General features: G+C 37.2%; 1 protein-coding gene and 1 long non-coding RNA gene across 22 annotated transcripts in view; one reads left to right on the forward strand and one right to left on the reverse strand.

Moving 5' to 3' along the window:
- Positions 1-27842, reverse strand: part of DLG2 (discs large MAGUK scaffold protein 2) — a 1979996-nt gene that overhangs the window by 836173 nt on the left and 1115981 nt on the right. The window lies entirely within an intron of this gene.
- Positions 11098-16734, forward strand: LOC144295487 (uncharacterized). The gene is made up of 4 exons (XR_013362627.1): positions 11098-11254; positions 12679-12698; positions 13342-13374; positions 16083-16734. It is a non-coding gene; the product is annotated as an uncharacterized LOC144295487 (long non-coding RNA).

The raw sequence follows: 27842 nt of genomic DNA on the forward strand, positions 1-27842 counted from the left end.
CGTCCTAAATGTATTCTCATGAACCTTGAGTTACTACATACATCCCTTTAAATAAAGTGTCCATAAGACCTAGTGCACACAGCTCCAGTGAAAGTTAAATACCTAACTGGGTGCTGATCTGGAGTTCTGCAGTGCTGCAAGGACTTCAAGCGCCACAAGGTGGCAGAGTGCTGGCACAGTGTTGCTAATTCACAAGAATTCAAAACAGGAATTTGTTATACATTCAAAGGCAGTTTTAATTGAGACTTTGGATTCTTCCATCTGTTCCCATTGTGCCAGGTGCAGAGATTGGATGGAGGAACTGAGAAGTATATTTGGAGGCTCTTGGAAAGGGATATGACAGGATATAAAATCATGTATATTTAAAGAAAAACTATTCATGGCTACAACTCCCAAATTGCATGTGACCCCAAAATTACCACAGCCCATCCCCATCATTGCTTTTTCCAATTACTCCTGTAACATTCACCCTCCCACACATAAACTGGCCCCAAATCACAAATACATTACTCCTACTTAAAGCCCTTAATCAACTAAAGCATCAATAATTATTTAATCTCTTAATAGGGTTTTAAAAATCAAAGATGAATACTCTTGTATTTCTTATCCTACATTGCCACAGGCCACAGCCACAAGTGAATTTTATTTCAGTGCTATGAAAGGGGTGGGACTTTTTCTCATTCCTCAAGATTAGTCCTCTGAAATCTTTATTATGTGACACACTTCCACTAAATTTATTTCTTTTCCTTCTGAAAAGTGGTCTTCTCCAGGATTCACGAACTCTTTGATAGTATCCAAACTGGGATGTTCTATAAGTTCCTCTTTCAATAGATATTTAGAGAACTTTCACATCAGAATCAGCCAACCAAACAGTATGTAGAAAGTATATGGTACCTTTTTTGGGGAAACAGTAGACAAGTCTAAGAGAGCAATGACTTCCTTGTGTCTTCTGTAACCACTCCATCTCCATGGCCCAGACAGTGCCTGGCACACCAGAGACATTAAAAAAATCCTGATCAAATAATAAACTCTATATGAATACTTATCAAACTGAAATAATTGTGTACCTTAAGTCCACAAAAGCCCACAATTGTGACCAGCACATTGCAGTTGCTCTGTAAACGTTCATTGAATAAACAATGAACAGACCTACATACCCTCATAAATGTGGTTCCTGTTTAAGAAGTTAATATAGAAGCTCAATCACTACAAATGTATTTATTTGTTTTTATTGAATAATCCTTGTGTTTGACATTGAGTCACCCCTCAAAAAGTTGATGCCTATTCCCAAGGGGTTAACTGTGTCAGAGATAAAACACAGGAGGTAGCACGATCAAGTCAGAGCAGCTTATTGCTACAACCGATTAAGGGATTATTTTACATTTATTTGTATTTTGTTTAAAGTAATATATGCAAATACATGTATTTAAATTTTCATACAAACTGTTTAGAAAAATCTAGAATCTTCCATAACAACTTATTCTTCCTTAACTACTGATATTCTTCTAGGAATTTAACTGGTTTCACTTCAAAGTCTTTTTTAGGTTGTCTCTGGACTACTATGTAATATCAGTATACCTCTAATTTTTATTGTCAATTTTATTATCTATTCACTTCCTTATATCAAAGATGAGGATGTAAGCCACTTACACTTCTCTTCTACTCCCATTTCTCCTACAGATGTTTGATATGTATATTATTACTTTACTCCTTCTATGTTATCTCTGTTAACTAAATAATTTCTTAAAAGCATATTTCTTATTTCATCACTTTTCAATGTTTTCTAAATCCCATGCTTTGTAAGATGTCAATATTAGCCATTTTTCTTCTTTCAACACTCTGTCTCAACACCCTAACTTAAACTTTTGCTTCTACCTTTTCAAAACTGTTGGATATTTTTGTTTTGTCATGCAACCATAGTAATGCCTTCTATATTTTGTTATAGGTTACCTATAAAGGTTGAAAAGCAATAAATTGCTTTTATATTGCAATTATTCTGTAAACATTGTTCAGTGGCAAGTCAAATAATGTGTTAGCACTATGTGTCTCTGTGTGTATATACATATTTTTTCTATACAGATCCAATGTCATGAGTCTTCAATAACTCATGAGAAAATGTTCCTCACATTAAGATCAAATAGATTTTTCCCCCTCACATACCATTCATTTATAAAAATGCAACAGATCTGTTTTATATTTGTACTGTCCTGTATAGTTTGCTTAGTAGGTGGCCTATAAAATACAGTCTTTTTTCAGGACCTCACTCCTAACTGCCTTTGTCTTTTTCTTACAATATTTGCATTTATATACTTTCAGTTACTTAAAGACTTGTGACTACATAATATATTCTACCAAGTCACTGGTTCTGTAAGTTTCTGTCAGAAGCTTCTGAACTTTTTTTTTCTTTTTTCTTTATCTAAACTGCTCCCCAGGCCATTTGTACATGTGTCATTTGAGACTTCCCACCACTATCCTTTCCTTACTCTTGACTTGACATCACTGTTTCCTGTATCTGTGGCTTTCTCTTTCTGGATTTACCCCCTCAATGAATACAATCTCATGACATTTCCACTGCAAGTGTGTATGTGATATAAACTTTCGAAGAGATCATACTATTAGAAATATATTTGATCTGTTTTCATACTTGATTGGCAGTTTGGCTAGTTAGAGAAGTTTCAATTAAAAGAAATTTCTCTCAGAATTGTGAAAGCATTGCTTTATCATATTCCACACAGTGGAACTCATTAAATATTAGGTGAATTAACAAATGCCCACAAACTTCCTTTCACTTTTAGACATTAATTTGTACTTGTGACATTTGATCAATCTATATGGTTACATGTCTTGGAAAATCTAGAGGTTAAAAATGAACATTAGTGTAATCAATTTGAAATTATCCTGCCCTATGCATGGGGTAGGATGCCACAAATACATCTCAGCCCAGCTGATTCTAAACCACCAGGACAGATTTGTCTGGTTACCACTTCTCATTCGCAAGTAAAAAGAGGTTTGGGAAATCACGAATGAATATTTCCCAAGTCAATTTAAATTCATGTTAACACCAAGAATACCAATAACTTTGCCCAAATTGATCAGCTTTTTAAAATTAATAAGTTTCTTAAAACAATCTGTTCTCCCTAATATAAGTATAGAGAAAACTCCAGATGGAGTTTTCATTGAGAGAGCAAGGGAAGGAAGATGGAGGACTGGAAACCCATATGCTTTTTAAACTGCAGTTACTTTGAAGGAAAATATACTACACACAATATAAAGCAACAAAATCATCTACAATAAAAACTGAATGTTTTATAAAACATCATATACCAATTTTAGTGTGATTAATAGGAAGAATATAATTACAGGGAAGTGATTGTATACAGGGCCATCACCAATATATGTAATTTATTTAAAAACTTAGCACTACATTATCTTCTAATTAAAATAAATATTAAGCTATTTAACAAGTATAAGTTAATAAAAATGAATTGTGAATTACTTTATGAGCCCCATTTACAGAAGACAGTGTATTTGAAATATACACATACTGTCTTACTTGGAAACTTACAACAAGTTTGTAGACTGCAAATGATCTTTATTTTATAAATCTAGATACTAAGGCTTAACTCAGAAAGTCTAAGTTACATGCTTAAAGTCACACAAGTAATATAAAATAATTAGGTTCCTAATGTTCCTTTTGTAAATTCCATGCCTCTGCACTTACCACACTGCTTTTAACTTTATGCCATCCCATATCAACAATCACAGGTTTGCTAAAATACATTCCTATAGATGAAACCTTAAATTTCTAGCTCTTCTTTCCTCTAAGGAAGCCAAATCATTTTGAATACATGATTAAAATTATCCTCATCACATATGGATCAGTTCAAACACTATGATCTCCAATCCAACTTGAGAGTTGCCAGTCTTGCCTAGATAAAAAAAGAAAATAATAATAATACAATATATATATATATTTTAAAAATACAATATGTATTGAAAGTTTACTATATGACAGGTGCTGCTCATTTAATCCTCCCAACTATCTTATGAAGCAAGCATTACTGCTATCTCCATTTTTATAATTAGAACTGTAATTTCTTTGGAGTTTTTATTTGAAGATGATTATATTGCACAGTACATCTATGTTATTATTCAGATAACTGAATTTGTAAAAGCATGATTAAATGGAACAAATATATCCATATAATAATTTCATCATGATTAAGCGGAACCAAGTTGCCTAACCACAATGAACTCTGAGGACTAGAACGCCTGGGTGGCTTAGCGGTTGAACATCTACCTTTGGCTCAGGGCATGATCCCGGAGTCCCAGGATCGAGTCCCATATTGGGCTACCTGCATGGAGCCCTCTGCCTCTCTCTCTGTGTGTCTCTCTGTGTGTGTCTCTCATGAATAAGTAAATAGAATCTTTAAAAACATAAAATATTTTTAAAATTTTTAAAAATGAACTCTGAGGACTGAAAAATAAATACCAAACCAGACTCAGAACATTCAAGTCAACTGAGCTATAAAGAAGTCCCAATTTAACATCATAAATACTAGCTCTAATATAGAGTTTAAAATTTTTAATTGTTTAAAGAATATAACCACAATGTGAAAAGTTCCGGGAACAGTGTAAAAGAAAAAAAAAAACATAATGTAACCAATTATCATATCACTATGACCTTTTTGGAATTTTCTTCAAGTTAAAAGCTTAATTATAATATTTCCATTCCTGGTTCTGGATTGTTAATTTCTCTCTCACTTTAAAAAAAAATTCATTCTACCTTCTCATTTTGTTTTTTTTTTCCTACAATACTCAGTACTTTGAATCTAGAATGCTTTCTCTTTTTTTTTAACTTGAGAATTCAATCAAGGTTGAAAACACATACAGATTTAATATACAGCATTTTATTCCATTTGACTTAGATTTTTCACTTCTTCAAACTTTCATTTTAAATACTGTTAGAACTCTAGTATAATTAATTTCTTCAGATAAGAAAAGTAAATATGAAAATCAGTAAGTGACTATCTGTTGGCTAATTGAATTTAAATTAAAAAAAAGAAAATCAGTAAGTGAGCTTTACAGAGTACAGTGTTTACTTTCTCAAACTCTAAATTTTGCTAGGTTTTTTTTGGTCTTGTTTTGTCTTTTTTAACAATGAGTCATTTTGCTATAACTATGGACCTAATGAACATCTTTTCCAACAAACCTGCATTACCTTGCAAATGACTGGACATAAAAATAAAGTGGAAGTAGTTTCCAAATACAAGAACTGCATTCTTAGTTTAGCATCATCATTATGTGCATCAAAAGAAAACTGTCAAAACTGTAATGAAAATCTCATGAAAAGCATCTTAATCCCAATAATACTTTAGTGATAACTTTCCTCAATCCATCTGAGAGCTGAAAAGTTTTGTTCTTAGTCTAAGATTTCACTGTCAGTATAAAATTGAGTATATTCTTAAAACAATGCATTTTCTATATCTATTCAATATAGAAACATTTAAATACTGAAAAGTTTGCATAATATAGGAAGTACGAGTTATTATTTGCAAATTTCTATGCAAGTCCAAGTAAATCTGAGCTGGTATGATGCTATGACTCTATTTTTAGGTTATATGAACATTTCCAGCTGTACATAAAACTCCTTCTTGAGATATTCTCATTTACACCCAAAAATGTAAAAGTTCAACTAAGAAACTGGTTATAAAAAAAAAAAAAAGAAATACTCCAGTCTCTCCATAAGAAAATAAATAGGCAGCTATGATCAATGTTTTGCTTTAACTAGCATCTTTGACAGAGAAGAGCATCTAAGACATGGCAGGTCCTCTGCTAGGTGTGGTATGGCATGCAAAAGAGAAATAAAAGACCCTATCTCTATTCCATGAAGGTCCAAAATGCCATGGAGATCAAATGTCAGAATTACATTTGCATGCCAGATTATGATTTTCGATCTACAATATTCTTTCACCTTGCCTACATCTCAAGTATCTTTTCATCATTTAACTCACAAGACAAAGGATAAGTATTACCCAACACCAATTCAAGCTACAGTTGCAGTTCTTCAGAGTTTGCTCTTCTACTCTCTGCTGGAGCCTCAATACCATGAGACAGGCTGGTTGACTGTGCAATTGCAGTCCTGCCAGCATTCCCATTACAAGGCTCTCTGAAGCCAGTTCCAAGGTAATCATCATTAGTGTCGAAGTGCTCTCTTCTTCTTTTCTAGCAAAAATATCTCATTTGTTTCTTGGAGTTAATGCCACCCCCTTGAGCAACTCCTTACTACTGCTATTACAGCTAGGACAAATTTTTTTTCTAATCTCATTTTTCTCAAATTCACTAAAAATAGTTTGGATTTTTTGTGTTACGTTCCTTTACCATTCAGCCCTTTCAGCTAAGAAAGACTGTAAGGCAGATTTGTGATTTGCACATCTCTTATAGCTGGTACTCTTAGATGTCTTCACTGACCCCATCTGAGAGATTTAGAACCCAGCTACCCTAACTCGCAACTCTCAACCAGAAATAACTGTGAGTCAGAAAAATTACTTTCCTCTCATGCTCTACGTCTTGCTTGTCAGTCCACTCATGTTACACTTTTCTATCCTGCCATGGTCAAACACGGCATCATAAGAGAAATCATGCACAGGGGACATATAATGAAAAACAGCTTTGATGACAAACATATGTTTAATTTTCCCTACAGAGATACAGAATCCCAATAGTAACAGGCCCTGGGAGTGAAGTACCATAAATATAGCTTGGATGGGCATGTCATTAATTCCTGAAAGAGGCTATAGATCTTCTCAGGTGAATGAAACTAAATCTTTAAAAACTATCAATTCCAAAGCACCCATCCAAACAAGAACACATCTTTTCTATTTCTAGTAATTTGCCAAGCTGCCTAGAGGGGGAAAACTAAAAGTGTGGTCTAATAATAAGAGGATACCTCCCACTATGTTTTGCTTTGTTCTCTCTCTCTCTCTCTCTCTCTCTCTCTCTCTCTCTGTGTGTGTGTGTGTGTAGAGAGAGAGAGGGTAGGGAGGATGAGTGGGAGGGCTGTTTCCCTAAAAGATGAGTAACGGTAAAGAGGATAGCTACTCCTTTTTAAATTTACATCTACCTAATTTATTTAAAGTTAAAATGTATACATTATAGATTATAACTATTTCAATACTCTGTGTTTCCAGAAAGGTCATAGTTTAAAGAACCTGTCCTTCATACTAGAAAGAGTAGAAAAGGAAAGAAAACTTCACAAGACAAGTGTGTGATTTGAGATCAAGAAGAAAGGAAAGGAGGAAGGAGAAAAAGGTAATTGATGGATGTCAGGGACCAGGAGTAGAAATATGCAGAAGCAACTTGCTTTGTTATTACAGAAATCACTAATAATAGTCCAATAAATAAAGACATTCTTGCTTCTGCTTATGTGGATCCCTTTTTATGCTAACTACATAATGAGTCCTGGATGCCACTTTTAGACTCTCAGGGATTCCACTTTTCTCCCTGAAATATTTAGTTCGGGACAATTTGTTTGCCTTTGCTAAAGGATGTGCTTTAATTTCCATGGCTTTCACATAGACTAGGTTATTGCTTGTAAAAGCCTTTGTGAAAGAATGCATCAGCACCCTACTTACATTTTATTTTCTGCAGAGTATTAGAAAGCACTGCAGGCATCTCCATAGCTAACGTTGCTGGAAGGAGTCATTTCGTAAGAGCCTACTAACACTGCTGAGCTTTCCTCAGTAAAGCCCAGTACAAATAGTATTTCATTGTACATTATTTGTTTGTCACTGAAAATTTGTAATATGATTAAGTGTTAAACAGGATTTCAGGACTTGGGCACAGTTTTGTAAAGCATAAACAAATGTGAAATTACTAGCAAGAAAGAGAGACAGACTGACTGACTTTTGTTTTACTCCCGTTGTTCCACTGAAACTCCACAAAAAACCTGTCCCAAAATAATAATAAAATGCTGGATTTAGATTTTCTAAACATGTGATATAAATAAAACAGATTACATTATATGTATTGTTTTATATCCTCCATGTCCTTAATATTTTCTGGTCCTTAATAATGAGTTTCGTTTATACTGGGACAAAATATAAAGAAATTTAGAGTTGATTTATATTCATATTATCCCTTGCAGCTTAAGCATGACGATATCTTGTTTTCATTTTTTATCTCTCAAAGTTTCCAAGACAACTGGATTATGGTCCAGAAAAATTTCACACATCTCCTTCATCTAAATCAGTTAAATCAATGTGAAAACAACCAACATTTTATTTTTTTTTAAGATTTTTTTTTGAAAGAAAGAGAGAGCACAAGCTGAGTGAGGGGCAGAGGGAGAAACCCCGCAGAGCAGGGAGCCAGAACTGGGGCTCAATCCCAGGCCCCTGGGTTCATGATCTGAGCAGAAGGCAGATGCTTAACTGACTGAGCCACCCAGGTACCCCAATAACCAATATTTTAAAATACTACTGTTTTGAATAAACATCTAGCCTTCATCGATAGAAATAAACTTCTACTTCATCATTCCCACATTACAGAAATGAAGCCAGCTTTTGAAGGAATATCATATTTACCCAAAAAACACTGTTAAATGATGAAGATTATGTATGGGCTCACTTTGAATGCATGAGGTAACAACTTGCAAACAATCATGTCTTGGCATGTCATAGTTAAAAATGCTAAAAACAGCTATTCCAACTTGATTCTGAGTTAGCAGTGTCATATAGGTATAGCTCCATATGAATATTCAGTGTGATACATTGTTTTTAATAATGTCTAAGTGGTACAATCATCCTTGGATGCCATATGCACTATTGCATAATCCATCCCAGTTACAAAGGAATGCTTCCCTAGATGTTTAACGAATTATATGAGTTACTTTTCTGTAGCCTCACCACCCAATGCTCTGATTAAGCAGCACACTCTAAGAAAGATTAAAATCAAGCTGTTAGAGAAAAAAATCAAGAATCCTATGGTAATGCAATTTAGTGCATCATGAATTTGTCCTAATACAGTACCAACCAGGAATTACTTTGAATATAGGCACTATTTAGTTGCAGGCTATAAAATATAACAGCTACCACCATTTATTGAGTCCCTACTCCATGCTGGACACTGTACTGGTAACTATCTTCTAAATGTTAGTGTGGGCAGGCTTAAATGCCAGACAAGAACATCTAGAACTGAGTCTGTAGGCAGTTGGCAACCTTTAAAAAAATTTTAGGGGGTCAGGAAAAAATGCATTCATTCTGAGGACAGAGGGAAAGATGAATCTGACAGCATTGCACATAGACAGTTAAGAGACCCAAAGATCAGCAGCAAAGGGACTGTCAGATGGTAAACAGGAAGGGCCTACATGAGGGCCATGCTGATGGAATGCAAGGCCAGGGTTGGAAATGAGAAGCATCAGGATAAATTAGAGAGTCTGTTGAAAACCTAGAGGTAGTGAGAAGGGAAAGCAAAAGCTGAAGCTGAAATTCTACTTTGGGGAATTTACTTCATAAATCCATTTGCACTCATGTGAAGGGATAGGTTTGCGTTTGTCAGGAAGCAGTAGGTTATGCTGTAGTAACCACAAACTTTGGCAACTAACATGATGACACTTTTTACCCCAGTCACAACAGAGTCAGGTGTTATTGGGGCAGCTCTCTCCATCTTGTAACCACATCATCTGGAACACATGATTTCCAAGGGGTCTTTACAGGAGGAGAAAGTATAGGAGGGTTACACAAAAGAGGTTATGTATATATATTTTTTTATTGAAATTCGATTTGCCAGCATATAGCATATCACCCAGTGCTCATCCCATCAAGTACCCCCTCAGTGCCCATCACCCAGTCACCCCATCCCCCCATCAACCTCCCCTTCCACTACCCCTGTTCTTTTCCCAGAGTTAGGAGTCTCTCATAGTTTGTCACTCTAATTTTTCCCACTCATTTTCCCTCCTTCCACCTATAATCCCTTTCATTATTTTTTATATTCTCCATATGAGTGAAACCATATAATGATTGTCCTTCTCTGACTGACTTCACTCAGCATAATACCCTCCAGTTCCATCTACGTCGAAAGAAATGGTGGGTATTCATCGTTTCTAATGGCTGAGTAATATTCCATTGTATATATAGACCACATCTTCTTTTTTTTATTGGTAGGTCAAATTAGTCATAAAATGAGCTTTATTTCAATTTAAATACTGCTGATAATATGTGAATTATATGAACAAGCATGTACATAGTAGCTAATTCAAAGGAATTTGTTTTTCATATTTAAAAAGTTCCTTGAAACAGGTTTTAGATGAGATCTTACATTTATGACAAGGGCTTTGGAAAATATTCTATTATTTCCTATTCAGCAACAATAAATCATGAAATGTTAGGCATAGACTTGGTTTGGAAAGGCAATGAGAGAATGAATACCACTGTTACATTATTACGCCTTCACGTGACACTTTCCCATACATTTGCATGATACTTCATAGTTAGCCAAATTCCTTCACATGGAGATTCTCATTTTAGCCAGACAAAATCCTCTGGGGTAGGCAGTGCAAGGACCCTTCAGAGCCAACCACAGAGCCCCAGTGTTCTCTGTGACAGAAATGCTCTGGGCAACAATGGGTCCCAGTGAATTAGTCTGTGGAGTCACCTCTGGGAAGCCTGAGTCCTCCCTCAGTCAGGCTTCTGACAACCCCCCACCATTGGTACCCTATTCTCTTCTCTGGCTACTTCACTCCATCCTGTATTCTAGGCTTGCCCTGACTTTATTCCTGATCACACTTTACCTAAATTGTCTAAAAATGCTTCATTTTCTATGATATGACAGCTTAGACCACATCTTCTTTATCTATTCATCTTTTGATGGACACCTAGACTCCTTCCTCAGTTTGGCTATTGGGGACATTCCTGCTATAAACATTGGGGTGCAGGTGTCCCAGCTTTTCACTGCATCTGTATCTTTGGAGTAAATCCCCAGTAGTGCAATTGATGGGTCATAGGGTAGCTCTATTTTTAACTCTTTGAGAAATCTCCACACTATTTTCCAGAATGGCTGGAATTTAGAACACACATTTACTCAGTGAGCGCTGATGTCACTAAGTATCCTTATAAGAGCAAAAGATTAGAACTCATCAGTCGAGTACTAGTTAATAAATGAGGTTATATCCATGTGGTGGGAATCTCTAAAAAACAAATGCTGATAGGGAAAGAGCTTGAAGATAAATCATTAAGAAAAAAAATTCAAGTGCAGACAAGTATGTATATTATGTTGCCTTTTTTTTGGAAAGGAACAAATCTTAAATATTTGAATTACAATGAAAGTCTAAAAGGATCCCCAAGAAACCAATGACAATGGTACACATTTCAGGTGACGGGGTTGAATCAGCCTAGTTTTAGTTTTATCTAAAAATAAGGCAGCCTAGTTTTATTTTTACCCAAAACCCAACTCAAACAAATGGTTTTGGTGTTTTCTCTTTTCAACAACCAGGGTTTGCATTATATTTTAACAAGGAATATCGAGCAGCACATCTCTTACCATAACCTAATATTTAATGAATTCAAACATAATTGCAAGGTAACTACCTCCAAGACAAATCTAGGGTTTCAGCATGCCAGCAGAGATATGAATTTGAATACTTTCTAAACATTTAATAGTTACACTACAGCTGATTTGTATTCTGAGACTTCTTAATGGAGGGCAAACAAAACGAGATGCTGATTATTTTTCCTTGAATTGTTTCTTCCTAAAAACCCAATTTATATTTAGCTTGGGATTTCCTGTTAATGCTTTAAAAAAAAAAGTCAAAGCAGCTGTTTGCTGTTTATGATTTGTGTGCTAGAATTTGACTCACCACGGGTACTAGACTTTGCCTGCTAAGAGAGGACAGAGATAACCTTAAGTGCCACCTAAATAGGTTTTTCATTTCATGAGAATCCCAGGGTGTTTCTGGAAATGAAGAAAACAACCCTATGGAGCCAGTTATCTTGTCTGAATCTGTTTCCCCTCTTTCTAAAAAGGGATTGGGCATCTACCTAACAGGGTCTTCGTGAAGAAATCAATGATGAGATATAGATCTGTCAGAGATGGGTACATTGGTGAATACTAAATGCCATTCCCCACCCCCACCCTGCCCAGGAAGCTTTCTTTGATGTCTTGAATGAGACTAGGACCTCCTGTTTACCTAGTCCATCGCACTATGTGCCTTTTCTTCCAACATTTAGATGTTTGTTTTTTCTCTCCCCTACTAGCGTGCAGTGCCTTGCAAACTACAGCATTCCATATATCTACTGCAGGCCTGTAGCTCAGTAATTCATTACTGAACCAAATGAGTGACTATAAGCATTCTTGATCCTCCCTCCGATTCATTTTCCCCATGGTTAGCACTAACATTCTAAGAGAAGAACATTTATGAGATTAAGTTAGCCAATGGTTGTGGAGGAGCAGCTAATATTTGTCTTTTAGGTTGGCCATGGCATGCTTTGCCGATTATACATATCCTATTAAAAAGGATGTGATTTGTACTGAGCTCAAATAAACTTTGGTCTACTCTTGAAATAATAAAGTACTTGCAAACAAGTATCAAATACTTAGGATGTGCCAGACATTGTTTTAGGCATTTACACTTAATCCTCTCAACAAGCCTGTGGAGTTGATTCTGTTATTGCTCTCATTTTACAGATGAGGAAACTGAGAAACAGGTAAGATATCTGGCCCAAGCTTATACAGCTACTGTTGGCAGAGCGAGGACACTGATTTGGGCAGGCGGGGTCCAAAGGCCACATTCTTAGCCCCTCTGCTATCTTTAACATGGCACAAATGCATTTAAAAACATGCAAAGTAATTGCCTATTAAGTTAACTTGAAAGTGGATATTTTTAAATGATAGTGTTGGTGAAATAGAAAGATTTTGGTAATGACATATTCTGATGGCACTACAAAATAACAAAAAGATTTTGGTAAACAACTTAAGAATACGTGGGAGGTAACGTGAACCTTGTAAGAAAACAGCCTAGAAATCAGACGAGTTGGTTTTGAACCATTATTATTAAGGATGCTAAAAATACTAATATCGCTGACCCACTGATTTCCATTCTGAAGTCTGCTCTAGAGAAGTAATACAAAACACAGGGAAACACCTAGCAAACATCATTTACGTATGTATTTGTCTATCTTTTAACAATTCTTATTAGAAGATACATGTGGAAAAGTATATAAAACATATATATGTACAGTGTAAAGAAAATTATACAGGGCCACTCCCCAAATAGTCCCCTTTCTGACTGCTGATGGGGAACTGCTACCCTGACTTCTGTAATAATTTTGTCCTTGTTTTCCTTTACAGGTTTTACCAGCCTGAATCCTTTGTCAATATAGTGTAGGTTTATCTATTTTGAACCATATAGAAACAGAATCACACAAAGTATATTATTCGGTGACTCGCATATTCCTCTTACCATTGTATTGTGAGATGCAGCTATGTGGTTTTCTGTAGTAATAATTTATGAACATGTAATAAGTGACAAATTTGGCTTTCTAGTTGTATTCTTTTTTTTTTTTTAATTTTTTTTTACTTATGATAGAGAGAGAGAGAGAGAGAGGCAGAGACATAGGCAGAGGGAGAAGCAGGCTCCATGTACCGGGAACCTGATGTGGGATTCGATCCCGGGTCTCCAGGATCGTGCCCTGGGCCAAAGGCAGGCGACAAACCGCTGCACCACCCAGGGATCCCTCTAGTTGTATTCTTATGTTGGCTTTTGTCCCATCCCACTTGTTTTGTCTTTTATTCTCTTTTTTCCTTCTTTTGGATTGATTTTTTAAATTATGTGATTTATTATTTCCATTTTTTTTGTGGTTACCTTTGAAATTATAACACGCACACTTATCAAAGTCAATACTTTTACTCTTCTACAAATATATTATTAATCTATGCATGTTGTTAATGTATTATTATTTAATATATTTTGACTATCTTACTGTTTAGTCCTATATGCATTATTGTTTTATAAAATGTATATTCATTCAGATTAATTCACATATATGGCACTTTGTTCTTCTTTTGGCAGCTTCTATTTTCCATCTTGGATCACTTTCCTTCTGCCTAGGAGGCATGTTTTAGAAAGTTCTTTAGTGAGGGTCTGCTGGCGACAAACTCTACCAGGTTTTGTTTTTCAAAATGTCTTTATTTAGTCCTCATATTTTAAAGAAAAAAATTCTAGAATGAGAATTATTTTCTCAACATATGTTGAGATATACACTGCCCCTCCTCCTCAGCTAGTATTGATATATCCCTTTGTGTCTGGTTGTCTGTATCTCCACCACATCATACCGGCTGTGGACTTCTAAAAACCTGTTTGGGATTCATGAATCTCCTTGAAACTGTATATTTGTATATTTTATCAATACCAGAAACTTCTTGGTCATTTCCCTCTTCAAATATTGCCTCTGCCACATTCTGCAAACCCTCTCTTTCTGCAGCTCCTATCAGACACTTATCAACCCTTCTTACCTGCCTGTAATATGTCTCAGCTTTCCTGTCCTCCCTATCTCTTTGTTTCTGCACTCTGTGTAATGTATTTTGAGTGATCTCCTAGTTCTCTCATGGTCTCTTCAGCTTTGATGAATCTGCCCTTACACTTCTCAACCTCATTTTTAATTTTCATTTTATTGAAGTTCTCTTTAAGTGCTTTTTTTTTTCTTTTAAATCTTCTAGGACAGTTGTTTGTTTGTTTAATAGTTTCCTGTACTATTTACTCAAACTTGTCTATAATTAAACAAGAAGGATGGCTATTTTACAGTTTATATCTTACAATTCCAATCTGCATTCTTTATTGGTCAGTTTCAAAGTTTCACTTCACCTGGTTCAACAAAAGCAGAAGTGGCTTTAGGTAACACCAGCCCTCCCCATCTCTGCCTAGGTTCCAGTTTGATAACTCTATTATCTTGCTAGTTGCCTGGCACTTTTAGAAATTTTGTTTGTGTGTGTGTGTTTTTAAATACTATACCCAACGTTTTTAGTTGTGGTCAGAGGGAGAGATGGTCCAAATAAAATAATCCAGCATATTACCAGAAACAAAAATTTTTGTTGTGAATTGTTTAATCATTCAACTACTCTAGGCAGTACATTAGACAAGATAATCTTTTGTATGGCCTTCTACCATAATGTTTATAGAATCATGATGAGGCATCAAACGAGAGGGCTAATAAAAAACAGACTGTTCTAATATGAGTATTTGGACCTAGAAATTAAGAGACCTGAGTTATTGTTGTCATTCTTGTTGTTGTTGTTTTGGCCATTGGCATTCAGCTATATGATGTTAGCCACATACTTAGTTTACATATTGATTTAATTTTCCCACTTATAAACCAGAATGAAAATATGTTTTACTTACTGCTCCACTCCCCTACACCGCCTGCCATAAATAAAATTATCTCAGCTAAGTGAAGAGTTCCCAGAAAGGGCTTTGAAGATACTCTATAAATTCAGAGTGTTAGATTTACATGAGCTAAATACTTTATAGTTGGTTTTCATTGCGAAAACGAGAAACATTACCAGCAAAAGTCCTTAAGCATATCTTATCAGAGGAGGTTCTCAGACACTTTAGAATAAGTAAATTCTTTCTTTCTTTCTTTCTTTCTTTCTTTCTTTCTCTCTCTCTCTCTCGTTCTTTCTTTCTTTCTTTCTTTCTTTCTTTCTTTCTTTCTTTCTTTCTTTCTTTCTTTCTTTCCTTTCCTTTTCTCCCTCCCTTCCTTCCTTCCTTCCTTCCTTCCTTCCTTCCTTCCTTCCTTCCTTCCTTCCTTCCTTCCTTCCTTCCTTCCTCCCTTTCTTGTCTAAACATAAGGAAAGAAACAATCTGTACCAGATGACACAATTGCTTTCCTGCATGGGCACAGGCTGAGAAACCTTTTACTTAATTGTGATAAATTCACTTGAGCCTTAGACTTCATATTTTACTTGTTTTGCAAATGTCTGTGATTTATGTGCATACATCAAGGAGAAAGCACATTTCACAGAAATTAGAGAGACAAAAACCTCAGTACGCCATTCTGCCTAAGAGGTACAAGTGGGCCTCCTCTCTGTTACAGATGAGAAGAGAGAGTTGGCAAAAACAAGCTTTCTGGTGAGTCATCCTCATGCCACTGGGGAGACAGGCATCACATTCCAATGGACTGGGCAGCTATCACCCCCACCTCCACAAGATGAAAAATCTATAAAGTTCTTCAGACTACCATAACCAAGGATGTTTCTCTCCTCACCAAATTCCTTTATTTTGTGACTTGCAGAACTCCTTTTTTGAGAATGGCTTGTAGTTTCGATGAAAGAAAATGTCCTCAATGTAAGGAACTAGATGAGGTCTAATTGTAGATGTCATCTGTATTAATATCCTTCACACTATCTTTACTAATCATACAAATAAATACTATCATTCATTGACTACTTCCTATGCTACATACGTTATCTCATTTATCATCACAGTATCCTTATTTTTAGGTACCATAGTTCACAAAAAATGAATGAGAAAATTCAAGAATAAGAAAAAAAGACCTCAAAGAAAGCCAAAGCCTAGCAAAACATAAAGGAAAATTTGAACTAAGGTGTATATGACTCCATAGTCCTTGCTTTTTAACTGCTGGATATATAACCTCTTTTTATTAAAGCTTCTTGGGGCAGATTTCTTTTTGAAACAGGAAAAACGAATGGGAATTATATTGATCATTTGTAAAATAATCACTTCATTATAAATTATGAAATTCTGTTTGAACACTGCTCTGTGTTCACTAAATTGTTTCCTTTTTTTTTTTTTTTTTTTTTTTTCCTGGACCCACATTTCCCAGCCTTGCTTGCAGTTAGATTGGCAACATTGACTGTGTTCTTCCCAAAAGAATGTGGGCAGGGAAGATGTGGGATGAGTACAGGCCTTGTCATGAAACTTCTTATACAACTTTCCAAGCCCTCTATTTTTTTCTATTATTTTACAATCTTGGAGGTCAAATGATGAAAGTGGCAGTGACAAAGGTAGAAGGAGCAGAGCTCTACGGCCCAGAGCCCAATCACCAACTGCAGGAGTCACTGATATGAAAGTGATAGGCCTTTATTACACGAAGTCACTGTTGCTTGCTATAGTAGTTAACCTACATCACCTTGTATACTACCTTTTAACCATGGGAAAATATATTCAATAAAGTCACTAATGTTATGCTGACATTTTCCATTTCTTTTCTACTTTTAAGGACTCAGGCTTATTATTGGATTTTACAAGTTGTAATAACCACTAGTCTAGTTTAGAAAAAAATGCTTTTGTCATTTGGTGTAAATTAACAATGGTTCTGTTTTCATCTGGGACAAATGAACCATAATTTGCTTTAATGCAAAAATCAATTATACATGAATTCTTTCTTCACAATGCTTTATTTTTGTAACAGTGAATTCCATCTAGGGAAAAATAGACTATGGGAATCTGTAATCCTGCTACTTAAAATGGTTCCGGTCTGAAAGATTTTCTCCTACTGCTGCTACAGTTCTTTTAACCAGATGATACACAGAGCTTTGGTGACATAACAAGAACTGAAGAGGATCTAACTGTGCTGGGGTAATTGCAGTGGATTCACCAGATCACCTGTAGAGGGAGCGTTAGCCAAGTATTATGCCTGAAAGCTTTTTAAAAGGAATCAGAGGTATGGAGAACAAGGAAGTAAGCAGAGGACAAAAGGGTCAAGGAATAAGGAAAAGAGGAAATAGATACTATACAGGGGTACTATAAGGAAACAAGAGTAAAGCTCATGCTAGCAATATAGGGTACTTTGGAAATATGCCTCAGGAGGATGAATGATGACCAGAAAGCCAGGAAACTGCTTTTTTTTTTATCTACTTTTACCCCCTCAAACCAAGTACCCATTATGAGTAAGGATTTTTAAGGTCCCTAACCTTCATATAGATTTGCGATATACGTTTCTTTGTTGATTTAAACCTCTTTTCATATCTTCATTTTAAAAATGTGTTAAGAAATCAGCATAACTGATAATCCCAGATATTTTAGCTAAGAGCAAAGGTAAATCAAACAAAATAGCCCACAAATAGTCACACTCCAATGAGGAACAGAGTTGATAGTGAGTTTACACAATTCTTATTGTGCAAAATAAGAGGCTATATGATCAATGTTGTAGCAGTAGCAGCAATATTCTGGGTCAGCTCAATTTATGAAGCACAATATGTGTTCTATACCCAGAATTACTGCTGACTCCAAACTCACTCTGTAAAAAAGCAGCTTAAAAAGCTGATTTTTATTTTCTATTTAGACTCCTACAGTGAATTCATTTTTGGAACTCTGTGATACTTTCTCAGTTACAGCTCTACATTATCACTTTTTAATATGTATATTATGAAGAATAAACTAAGGCTGCTATGCAAGAAAAAAAAAAAGGAAGAATCACCAACAGATTAATTAACTGGGATCTTAATTATGTCTATGATGAGGGCTACACAAATCTTAGTTTATACCAGAATCTGAGCCTTCTTTAGACAGATCACCGCATGAAAATAGCAACTGAAAATGTTTGGAATGATCTTTCCCACCTTCTCCCCTCAGTGTCCTGCTGGTGTTCCTCCTTCCATACCCAAGCCTTACCCTCCTGGGAAGCCTTCTCTGGCCTCCCTAGCGGATACTTTTTAATCTCAGAGACCACTGTAGATTCTTCCATCTCGGAGTTCCTCCAGTTGTACAATATGCATGTTGCTCTCCTCTACCAGATGGTGGGCTCCTGGAGGACAGGAACCATTGTCCCATATTTGCCCTCTGTCACACCCAATAAAAGTTTATTCAGTAAATAAAAGTAAGTAGAGAATGACTATATTTTTTTATGGTTTTCCAAATGTCCAAGTTTCTTATCTTTGCTTGAACTTTGGCTTTACTGGCAAACCTGAAATCTCTGCTTAACAGTATGCCTCACTACTCTGGCTGTATGTTTGCCTCTAGAAGCTACTCACCCTTGTTTGTCACTGTGTCACCCCCTAGAAATCCTGTACTCCCATGTCTCTCTAAGCACCTCTTCTGATTTCTTCAAATATGGTGTATTCTCTATAGCTCGGTCAACACATGCCTGGAAATCCTGCTTTAGACATGAAAACAAATGGTATCCTCTCAGTACTGAAGAGGCTGAATGGTTTTGGGAAGACAGAAGATAAACAATATTTAACAATATGTGGCCCAAGTTATAATAGCAATATTATGATCAATAATCTGGTTTACTTAGGGCTTTCAAATCTCTAAAACCACTTATATTATATCATCTCATTTAATACTACCCTTCTAGTAAGGTATAACATCTCCCTGAAGTAGGATGTTTCATAAAGGAAACAAATCTTACTAGAGAAATAAAGAAAAAGCTGAGGCCCATAAAGATGAACTAGACCACATAGCTCATTGGAGAAATAGAGCCAGGCTGGAAACAAGGGCTCCCCACTGAAGCCTAGTTTTCTTGACTTAGCTGTTGTCCTGCTTATTCCAGGACCTCAGAGTTAGTAAGCTTGTCTTTCTGACATGTCTTCTTATGTTACTGTGTTCATTCTCCAGGAAAACCCTCCTCTCCAGTCCTTGATCAAGAGTTAGAAACTTAGAAACTTGATTATCACCACTACATTATCACCTAAAAGGTAGATCAGAATTTGAAACTAAGAATGTTCCCCTTATCCTTTCCTGTTAAGACATTCTGCACTCTGTTAGCACATAGTCAAAAAATAGACCAGGCAACAGATTTTAGACATTATTTTTTTATATGTTTAAGAATTTTTTTCTAATATTTTGGTTATAACACTTACATATATATCTTTTGCTAAGGAACAAATATTACGCTAAGCATCAAAAGTCCAGAATTACAAATTATCACTGTCACCATCTCATCACCCTCCATCTCCATCTCCCCCTCCTCTGGGCTAACACAGTTAGCATCCATTGAACACTTACCGTGTGCCAAGCACACACAGTTCTGTGTCTTTCTCCATCTAATCCTCCAAACAGCCTTATCAGCTTGGTATTTCTGTGCCTTTTGATGGTTGAGAAAACCGAACCCTGGTGAGATTAAGTAATTTTCCCAAGGTCAGATAGCAGCGAAGTTATCTGGTAAGTAAAATTCTGGACATTCTGTACTATGAGTAGCAGTAAAGAACTACATACACCAACTCTGAGCATACAAAATGCAAAGCACATTCAAGAAGGCTGCAAACTCTTTCAGGGCAGAGGCTTACGGTTCTTCCTGTTACATGCTTTCAAAACACCCTGTACTGTTTTCTTCATGGAATTTATCACAACTTATAATTATATTCTTATTTTTGTGAGAAATAAGAATATTTATTTTGTGAGAAATAAGAAATATTCTTATTCTTATTTTGTGATCATTTGTTTATGTCCTTCCCTCTGCTATGCTGTTCCTTCAGTGAGGATAGGAACTGTTCTGATTTTTCTTACTTCTGCTCCCCCAGTGCTTAGCAGAATGCATGACATGTGGCAGGTTACCCTATAGCCATTGCGTAGACCAGTCTCTTCTGGCCCCATTATCTCAGCAGCTTCATTAACAATTTATTTGGTGGGCAGCCCCGGTGGCTCAGCGGTTTAGCGCCGCCTTCAGCTCAGGGAGTGATCCTGAAGTCCCAGGATTGAGTCCCACAAAAGGCTCCCTGCGTGGAGCCTGCTTCTCCCTCTTCCTGTGTCTCTGCCTCTCTCTGTGTGTCTCTAATGAATAAATAAACAAATCTTTTAAAAAAAAATTTCTTTGGTGCTCTAAATGAACATTTTAGTACTTAATGTAAATACCTATGGAGCTCATTTCCAGCAGAGGAAAAAAAGGTATACCAGACCCAGACCTAGTCTTATGCATTAATTTTTGTGCTTAGCAATAGGTTCATTTTGGGTAGTGATCCCAAAAAACTAAACTACTGTGTACTCTAGCTATAGATAACACTTCTGAAGAGAACCAAGCCATCTTCACAGAAGCTGTCTTTCATTTGCATGCCTGGTTTGTCTGAAGCAGATAAACTTTTATGAAACGTAGACAGTCATATAAATTTTAGTAGCATAAGTTGTATTTTTCTGAGGAGTAGCCTATGCACTTTGAAAATTATGTTTTCAATGTCAAAAATAAAACCTGGCTTTGTTTTTTCCTAGTATATTAGAGTCTTCAAATAAGCTGTTCCTCTCTGTGGTCCAATAGCTTAACCGAAAACTTGATTCTTTGAAAATTATTTTCACCCAAGAAAATGTTTGCAAAAATGAAGAAGGGGGAAAAGAAAGAAAAATCTTTATGTAGGCAGAAGAACTAACAAATATGATGGTTAGCCTAGTTAGGAGGCTAGTATTTTAAGAGGAGTAAAATATATCTATACCATCCCTCTTAATCCTCCACCACAGTAGGGAATCTCTGGGCAGCCATTGTTAAAGAACAAGTTCAAAGTCATTGTGTGATAAAAGGTCAGAGCTAGGATTTGACTACAGAGCTTATTCCTCTCTCTTGATCAGTTGTTCTTAAACTTCAAGGCACATCAGAATATCCTGGAGGGACTCTTCAATCACAAACTGCTTGGTTTCACCTGCAGAGTTTCTGATTCAGTGGAGGTCTAGGGTGAGCACCAATCATCTACATTTTTAATGAGTTTCTAGTCTTGCTGATGCTGCAAGCCCAGGCACCACACTTCAAAATATGTTACTTTATACAGTGCAGATGTAGCACACTTACTGTCGTAAGACACATAGCATGACCCATTATTTCAGAACTGTGATGTAAAATTCATAAATCTGTGATGAAGTTTTTTTTTTATCAATCAACCTTTATTACACCTAATATGACAATACCCCCTGTTGGCCAACGATATATAGTTCAGAGGTTCACAGATCCGGTTCAATGACAGTTTGGAGTTTTCCAAGCAAATAGCATTCAGGTCTGATGATATGATACTATTTGGGCATCTCTCTCACATACATCAATTCACTTGATCCTCACAACAATTCTATGACTTAGGCAAGGAAGGCTGGTACATTCATGTTACAGATGGAAAATCTAAGACTGAGAGATATTAAGTGAAAATATAGATTATATCATTAACACATAACACAGATAAGCTGAAAGTTGCTTTTCTCATTCTGAGTCTAGGTTTTTTTCCACTAGTGGCACTGCCTTCCCATTTGAATCATTTCATGATTAGTCTTTCACTTAAAAAAAAAAAGTTGGCAACACAAAATTAAGTCATAGAACTCATTATATATCCTGTGTATCTTAGCATAAGCTTTATATAACAGAGAAGAAGAAATTCCTTCCCACATCTTCCCCCTCCACCAGAGAATGCAGTGCTCTAAAATAATGTTCTCAGTCTGGGTTTTTTAAGCATCCAATATTTCACCATTCTCAAATTCATTTTCCAGAAGATATCCTCTATTGGAAGGAACAGATGGTTTAGCTGATTGCTAATAGGACATGGAGATAATTGTTAGTAGGTTAACATTTAAAATCCAGTCCATTTGGGACTCACCCAAAAACTGCTACATTAGTAACACAGCTATTAGTGTCATGTGGGCAAGATTTCATGTGGTTATCAGTCTGCATTCCAGGGCACCAAATTTATAACCTATCTCAAAGGTTTGTACTGAAGAACAAGTAAAATGAGGTACTGACAATGCTATGAAGTATTGAGGCCTCTTCCATGTAGTCTGGTGACCAATCAGTTGCTAGTCTTGTTCATTTCATCTCCATAATGTCCTTTACATTCTTTCATTCCCACGGCCACCATCCTCATGCAAGCCTTGATTGTGCTAGACTCCCAAGTGTTCTCATTTCCTCCAACCTCTCTTCTTTCCAATTCTCTTACACCTTGCTATATGATTAATCTCCCTGAAAACAGATATGAGAATGTAATTGTGGACTCAGAATCTTTCACTGATTCCTGTTTTATTTTTCCTTTTGCTTTAAATAATAAAATTCAAATGGCACAATACCCAAACTTTTTCACCCTTACTTCTACTTTTCAATCTATTTCCCACTCTTGTAATTCAGGTGTCTGTCCAGAATTATCGGCTTGCTGTTCCCAACACATCACCTATGCTTTCACGTTCCCATGACCTTCCACATGATGGCCTTCTGTTGAAAGTATCCTTGCTAAGTCACAGCTGCCATGACTGCATTCCTGAGTCTTATCCTTCTTCAAAGCCCAGGTCCAAAGTTATCTCCTCCATTAATTTTTCTTCAACATCCTCAGGACCATATAATCTTCTAGTCTCCTAAATTTTTACTGTTACATTTCCACATCTCTCTTATAATATTTATTTTTTCTACCCTCTCTCCTTTTGTCACACTCCAATCCAATCTCCAAATTTCAAATTCTGTCATTACTTTCTTGTGTTTGTAATCTTTATTGACTTCCTATTGTTCTGGGGAAGAAGAGCGAAGCCCTCAATGGAGTTTATGGTTTTCTATGTGATACAGTTGTTGTATACTGCTCTGGTCTCACATTCCCTTTGCAGCTGCCCCACATATTGGCCTTCTCTACTCTACCAATGAGACATGCCCTGAAGTCTCAGGTCCTCCACATCTGCTGTTCTCATTACCTAGACTTCTCCTCAACTGCACTTCCTCCTATCTATTTATTTTATTCAGCATTCAGAGTTCAACTCCAATATCCCCTTTTTGAAGAAGCTTCCCTAATTACCTAGGCAAAGTTAGCACCACCACTCTTTTCCTCTGTAGCCCATACCACAACCATTTACTGCCTGCTTCCTCAACCAGTACGTAATTTCAATAAGGGCAGGAATTTGTGTTTGTCTTATTTCCTTTTGGATGCACATTTCCCAAAGCAGTGCCTGGATATGTAGTAGCTATTGGGTCGGTATTTGTTAAATTATTGAAATATAAATAAGTAGAACACAAATTAGGTATGTTTTTATTGAATTACTGAAAGTATTATTTTACCTTACTTCTTATCTCTCTTACCAGGTTGTAAACTTGTTGATTTAGTTTCATACTCCCAATAGCTCAATCATTTATAGCTAGTAGGTACTAAGGAAATATGAGTCAAACATGAAAATAAATGAATGATGAAAAGAATGGACAAATGAACAGATTGGTGAAAAAGAAAGTGGTAATCTGACTTTTCACACAACTTTCAAATGTTCATACTTTTTCAGAATCTTCTAACATTTCTAGTTATGAAAAATAACCAAATATTGTCATTCACATTTTACATACCAATGGCTTGGTGTTTACTAAGTGTTAATATTTATTGAGGGATAAAGAGAAAAGAAAGGAAACAGAAACACAAGTATTGTGGAAAATATACAATATTGATGTCTGATGCCCAATTCCAGAAGATCCTTTATTCTTGTAACAATGTGGGTGTGGGTATGGGGTGGGATGTCAGGGGTGGGGGTGGGGAGTTTACAAATAGGGATAAAGGACATTATAGATGAAAATAGTCCTTGGAAGAAAGAAACAATTGTTTCAGTATGTTTCCATTACACAAAGAAATCAAATGATTTCATTTTTATCTTGATAAATTTCACTTTGGTGACATCAGGACTGACCTGTAGCTGTGGTGTCCTGTAGCAGCCAAGCATTGGCACCAACACCCGAGTTTCCTTTCCTGCCTGTCAGTCAGCCCTGGGAGATGAGGCCCTACTTTACACACTGACAGACCCTTTCCTTCTTATCTCTGCTTGGCATGCTGTGGGTGCCCTTGGGCAAATCACTTATGTCTCCCTAAAATGGAAGGGTCTGTTAAAACTGAATATTCCATGATTGTAAGTCTTTCCTTGCTCTAAGTTTTGGTCCATGGCTGCTAGTGCCTTGATTTTATTCATTCGGTATTTACCGATTACTGTGTATCAGGAAGTGTTCTAAGTGCTAGGGATAAAAAGGGTAAGACAGTGACCACAAATGACAAAAATCTTTGCCCTCAAAAAGCTACATTCTAGTGGGAGGAGATAGACAATAAACAAGATAAATAAAATATGGGATATGATGGACACCAGGACTAAGGAAAGAGAACCAAAGCCTCAGGGGGAGGCTGGGAGTGTGTGAGGGTGGCACTGAACGAGCACCTGTAGAGGGTGCCATTCAAGGAAAGATTCAGTCTATTTCCTAGCTGTCTGCTCCTGACTCCTAAAAATTACTTATGACCGAGTTGTGTTGTGGATTTGTGGATCTTCTGCTTCTTCCCCAACATCTGATTATTTCTGCTCCTCTTCATTATTGCCACAGCCTTGGTTCTAGCCCTGTCATCTCCTGCCAGGACCCAGTGGCTTTCTTCTTGCTTCACTGTTATTACCTTCTCAGGATTCCGTCTCCCCTCTTTTCTGCCAGAAAGTGTCATCTTCCTTAAAATCAACTCTAGTGTCCCTTACTTTCTGAAAATTCCCAATTACTTCCCTCACTGATCTCTGGCAACTCCCCCCACTGCCCTCACCAGCTTTCCCCATGCTTACCCCTTGATTCCTTAAACATGCCCATTCCCTGTTTAACTCCATGCCCATGCAAAAACACCATTCTCTCTGCCCAGGCCGCCCTTGCCCAGCCTCTTCACCTGGCCACCTGCCACCTGCCCTCCCAGGCTCTGTTCACAGAGTGCTTCCTCTGGGACACCTTCCTCGCTCCCCCTGGATGCCACTGGCTTCTGATTCCTCAGCACTCTCTGTACCTAGCACGTACCTCTCTGCCATATTTATCACATTGCATTGTGATTTTACATTTTCTCACTTCTCACTATCCTTCCAGAAAAAAAAAAAACCCATCCCTTCATACTTGGAATTTAGTAAATTCTCAGTGAAAGTCACTGAGGGCTGACAGAATGAGGAGAGAGCAGCGGGGGAGGGAGAGGAGACTGTCACTCAGTAGAAGAAGATGGGCAGCTGAAAGATAAGAGAAATCACTGCTTCCTAAAAGCTGTGGATTAGAAGAAACCTTATGGTACTCAAATTCCAAAACGTGAGTCCTCAGCATTAACCTTCTTTCTATTAGTCTGCCTCTGACCTTTTGTCCCAGTTCCTATAACTCTGCGTTTGTTAACTCAGCCCCCACCTGGTGGCCCAGTTCTGAGAATTCGCCTTCTGTCTTGCTCCTCTTTGCCCAAATCTCTCTTTTGGAGACCTGCCTAATATGTCAGGCTCTCCGAGGCTGGAACTCTGTCTTGCTCTTGTTGATCCCCCTCCCCTTTCTCCTTTTTTAATCTCTGCCCTGCCCATGAACCCAGGCAGGTGGCCAGGACCCTGCTAAGCCCTGACAGACTTCCATGATTCTGACTCCGGAGCACTACATGTTCCTGTGTTTCTTCCTTGCCTTTCGCTGCCTACCTGCTGTGGCCACCAGCCCCCACCCCCCTCCCCCATACCATCTGACTATTTAGATGACCACCTGCTCTCCAAGGCCATACCCCTTGGAACCTGTGCTTTGCCTATTCAACCAGCCTGCCTCCTAAAACCTCTGGACTTAGGTCTGTTTTTTTTTTTTTTCTTCTACTTCTAGATCCTGCCTATCCCCTTGACCTCCAGGTTTGCCTTGCTTCTTGCTGTCTGCTCTGATAAAACTAGGCACACTTTAAGGGAGAAGGATAGTCTGCAGGATATCACTAGGTGTGCCCAGCCCACTTGAACACAGCTAACAGTATTTGGATACTAGGAGCTTCAGCTGAAGCTCTAGGCTAACAGTCTCATTTTACAAATGAGGTCACTGAAGCCCAAAGGTGAAGTGATTTTTCCTAAGGCCACAGGGGAGAGCCTGCAGAAGAACCACAGCTAAACCCTCAGTTTCCTATCTCACAATCAAGCAGTATCATTTTTATTATACTCTGTCATCCTTGTAAACCTCTGTTTCACAAGTCAGAGTTCTGTAAAACAAGAACCACAGACTCACTTGCAGGCAACCTGACAAAAATGAGAGTACTAACCTATAGCCTGCACCTTTTCAAGCAAAACAAATCCTATTAGATTAATTGAATCTCCTTCAAGGCATTGAAGAATATAAAGAACCAGGAGGAGACCACAGCTTTAATTATCCCAAATAGAGTAATATATTTGAATTTCTCTTTCAGGTGTCAGTAAGCTTGGAAAAGATGATCTAGGGATCCAGAGCAATTAACCATTTGAGAGAAGAAAAGAAATCCAAAAGTGGTTAGTAATGAATCATCCAATGAAGCATAAAGGACCTTCCATAGGTGATATTCCTGAGACCAATGCCTTTAGAAACAATTCAATCTGTGGCCTAGAAGAAGACATGGAACATATGCTGAATATATCTTTCTAGCGAAGTAACTATTGGCACATATTTAAGATAACTGACCAGCTCTTCTTGAGGGTTCAGGGATGCATTAAACAAGATCCTTATGCTGATGGGTTTAAAATCGTTTGGGGGACATGGCTTTGCACACAAATAATTATCATTCGAGGCACAAAATAAGTGGGGTATAAATAAGAATGCAATGAAATTGCTGCAAAAGAAGTTAGTTCTTCCCACTAGAGTGGACTAGCATGAGTGTCATGGAAGCAAAGGCATCTGGGAGCTCACGGGGTAGCCCTGAACCAACAGGCCCCACTGGAGCCCTGAGAGTTGCCTCTGTTTCACCTTCTGTATCCAAGTAGTTATCAGGTCTGCCACTTGGGATGCCTAAAATATCTTGCAAACCAGCCTTTCCCCTGTGCTGCTACTGTAGTACAGGGCCTTGTCACTTCTCAGTGGATGTCTCCAGTGTGGTCCTGGCTGATCTTAAGTCTACAGTCTCTACTCCCTTCAATTCATCCTCCACACTGCTGACAAAACGATCCTGCCACTGATCTGATCACATCACTCTGGAGTTTAAAATCCTCTGATGACTCACCT

The sequence above is a fragment of the Canis aureus genome, chromosome 23 (genome assembly GCF_053574225.1).
Source record: "Canis aureus isolate CA01 chromosome 23, VMU_Caureus_v.1.0, whole genome shotgun sequence".
NCBI classification, from domain to species: domain Eukaryota; kingdom Metazoa; phylum Chordata; class Mammalia; order Carnivora; family Canidae; genus Canis; species Canis aureus.